The sequence below is a fragment of the Vigna radiata genome, chromosome 8, assembly GCF_000741045.1.
Source record: "Vigna radiata var. radiata cultivar VC1973A chromosome 8, Vradiata_ver6, whole genome shotgun sequence".
Lineage (NCBI taxonomy): Eukaryota > Viridiplantae > Streptophyta > Magnoliopsida > Fabales > Fabaceae > Vigna > Vigna radiata.
The window spans coordinates 2242653-2246394 of NC_028358.1; the positions used below are offsets into that span (position 1 = coordinate 2242653).

General features: G+C 25.6%; 1 long non-coding RNA gene across 2 annotated transcripts in view; it reads right to left on the reverse strand.

Annotated features, from left to right (window-relative positions):
* Window positions 1-3055: 3055 nt before the first annotated feature.
* LOC111242302 overlaps window positions 3056-3742 on the reverse strand; it is a 1786-nt gene continuing 1099 nt past the window's right edge. For both annotated transcript variants that reach the window (XR_002669100.1, XR_002669099.1), the window contains one exon: window positions 3056-3106. This is a non-coding gene — a long non-coding RNA (uncharacterized LOC111242302). The remainder of the gene's footprint in view (window positions 3107-3742) is intronic.

A 3742-nucleotide genomic window follows, 5' to 3' on the forward strand; every position in this document is an offset into this window, starting at 1 on the left:
TAAACAATTATTTTAAAATAATAATAAATATTTATATTCATTTCATACATATATAACTTTCATAAAGGAAACTTATATATTTAAAAAAATAAAATAAAAAATAAAGAAAAGAAATGTAAAATGAATGTAAAAAAATTATATGTATTAAAATATTTCCTAAAAAAAGAAACATACCAAAACTCACTCAATCACTACATGGAGGAGATTTTATATGCATTTGGGCCTGAAATGCTATCAATATCATTAACAGATCTTTTATCTATAATTACTTTGGACTACCTCTAGAATTAATGTATAGTAAAAGTTCAAGTTAATATACTATGCATCATTAAATAAATACATAAATGAACCATTAAATATCAATTTCATACTCTGGTTATATTATGGAAGATTAATCACAAAGTAGCATGTATTCAACACAATAAATATAATATACTCAATAACAAAATTATCATAGCAATTCAGGTCGAACATGTTCAACATAAAAAAATCATATCGATGATTAGAAGAACATCTAAATGTTGATAAACTTAACAAGAAAACATGTCCACTACAATAAATTAATCGGCAAAAACCTTAATCATGAATTATGGTTTACCATATATGAGTTGAGCATCCGAGTCATATTCTTCAAAGACTTCTTTTGCTTGAACCAAGTCTCTTCTTGTTATTTCTATATTTACCTTTGCTTCAATCATCTTCATCGTCAAATTCTTTATTTCTTTCTCTAAAACATCCACATCATTCTCTAAAGTACTTTGGACTACCTCTACAGTTAATGTATAGTAAAAGTTCAAGTTAGTATACTATAAATCATTAAATAAATACATAAATATACCCTTAGATATCAATTTCATACTCTGGTTCTATTAAGGAAGATTAATCACATAGTAGCCTCTATTCAACACACTAAATATAATATACTCCATAACAAAATTATCATAGCAAATCAAGTCAAACATCATAAAAAAATCATATCGATGATTAGAAGAACATTTAAATGTTGATAAACTTAAGAAGAAAACATGTCCACTACAATCACGGGTGAGCAAATCGTACTGTACTGCACTGCTAAAAACTGAACTGTAAAACAGTTCAGACAAACTGAACTGTAAAATAGTTCAGACAAACTGAACTGAACTATATTTTGTTTTATCAAACTGAACCGTACTGAGTTGTATTGTACTGCAGTATGAACTGAACTATTAACTGAACTGTAAACTGAACTAAACTATTAACTGAATTGTAAATTACACTAACTGAACTTAACTAAATTGTAAACTACACTAATTTTAACTAAACTACAATATAAATTGAACTGAACTAGTAACTATACTAATTTTAAATTGAATTGTACTAATTTTTAAACTAAATAGTATAACAATACATNTTCTTTTTAATTGAAATTTATTTTAATATTTATTTTATTTTATTCATAAATGTCTAATAAATTAATTTTTAATTATTTAATATTATTATTTTCTATTTTATTTATATTTCTTTTATTATTAAAATTTATTTTATTATTAATTTATTTTATTAATAAAAAAATATAAATATATATATATATATATATATATATATATATATATATATATATATATATTTATATATATATATATATATATATATATAACTTAAAAAATATAAAAATATAAATTACATTTTTTATTTTTATTGATAAAAATATAAATTTTGTGATAAAAAAGTTGTTTTAAAAAATTAATTATTTTTTTTTATGTGAACAGTTATTTTAATTAATATTTTATTATTAAATAAAGTTTTTTTGACAAGATGAAACAATTGAACTGAAATTAGAGAAGAGTTCTCACAGTTAAATGCAGTACAGTACAAATCAGTTATTTTTACCCAGTCCTAACTACAATTAATTATTCGGCAAAAACCTTAATCATGAATTATGGTTTATCATATATGAGTTGAGCATCCAAATCACATTCTTCCAAGCCTTCTTTTTCTTGAACCAAGTCTCTTCTTGTTATTTCTAGATTTAACTTTGCTTCAATCATCTTTTTCGTCAAATTCTTTATTTCTTTCTCTAAAACAGCCACATCATTCTCCAAAGTAGTCACATTCTCCTCGAATCTTTTGATAATAAGAACTTTCTCAACACAAGTTTTCATATCCAACGCAGATTGTACATGAGGTTTCAGCCATGACAAATCAAATCCAAATATTTCTAATTCCTCCCATAAAGTTTGGAGATAATTGTAAGCATCATCGTCCATATTTCTCCCTTTTTTAATGTTGACAAAATAAAGAACTCTACCAAGTGCTGTAAAAGCCCATTCATTAATTTTTTTACTATTCTTCTTCTTGCTATCAAGAAGTGAAGGATATCGTGAACAAACTTCTTTCAACAGAGGAATAAAATCCACGATCTCATCAGTTGAGTTTGAGATCATTTTCTTGGTTGAAAAATTCTCCTCCTTGTTTTGGACAAGCTTATTATCAATGCTCCTCAATGATTCACCTTGTTTCTCATGATCTGACTTATGAACCGATATATGAAGTTCAACTATACAAATATCATTCACGATGAACCCATCAGTAGAGGTGTAAATTATACACGAATGGTCATTCCTTGAAGGTGTGACTAATTCCTGACAAATTCATACACCAAGAAGAGTGAGTTGTGTATCGAGTTTAAAACAAAATAATATGATTATCATAAGTCTAATTGTGAAATTTACCTTCTATTATATTCCTAGTGGGGTTTAGCTGATTAATCAGAATGAATTTTAAATTTGCAAATTTTTCACATCGACGAGGCCAACCACTAACAGAATCCAAAATAATTGCCAAATACAACTTCTCTGTTGCAGCTCGAATGATACGAATCGCCCTAAAGACAAAGAAACCAAATTAATGAGAAAACAGATAAAATCATAAGAAAGAGCAACATGTAGATTATGTATAATAATTCAATCAAGAACCATGTATGGCCATCGACAATAAACGTTTTCAAATATTCTTTGTGGCAAACGTTTGACGAGAAGTTTGTAAGGGTCCAGGTAAACTTCTGAAACACTTTATACTTTGTATTCTGATTCTCCATTGCAGAAACTTGTAAGCTTCAACCGTAGCACTGACAAAAGCAAACAATATTGGTTTTCACTTAAGAAGATCAAACGATTGGGTATCTATGGGAAACGAACATCTACGATGGTTGAGTTCACAAAGAACTTCCATAATATCACACTTACAAAATTTTTATAAACTTTTCAGATGTGTTTTGAAAGTTGATGTACATTTATACATATGAAAATTTAAGTAATATTGGATTACGTATTAAAAAATGATTGGAAGTTGTTTTTACATTATTTAATTCTGTTTTCCAATATGCTGGAAATTAAACCACAACAAGATAACTGTAAAAGTCACAGATTTTAATAACTCTACTCAATGTAGTCTTCCAGAAAAGTTTATTCATTTTATTGGATGAAATATTAAAATCACACTTTTTTAACCTATTCTTATTTTTGAAAATAAGTGTAGTCGTGTATTAAGATATACTGTAATAAGATAGAATTTTGTAACAAAAATAATATAATATTATAATTAAGGTAAACAATTAGAATCAATTATCATTGTACTGTAACCTTATATATTAACTATAAAATTTCATGATCTCATATTTTTTAATCAATGAAAAGAAATAAGATTATGGTAAAAGATAATAGTCATGTTATTTATAAAAAAATTAAAGTACAAATATTTAATT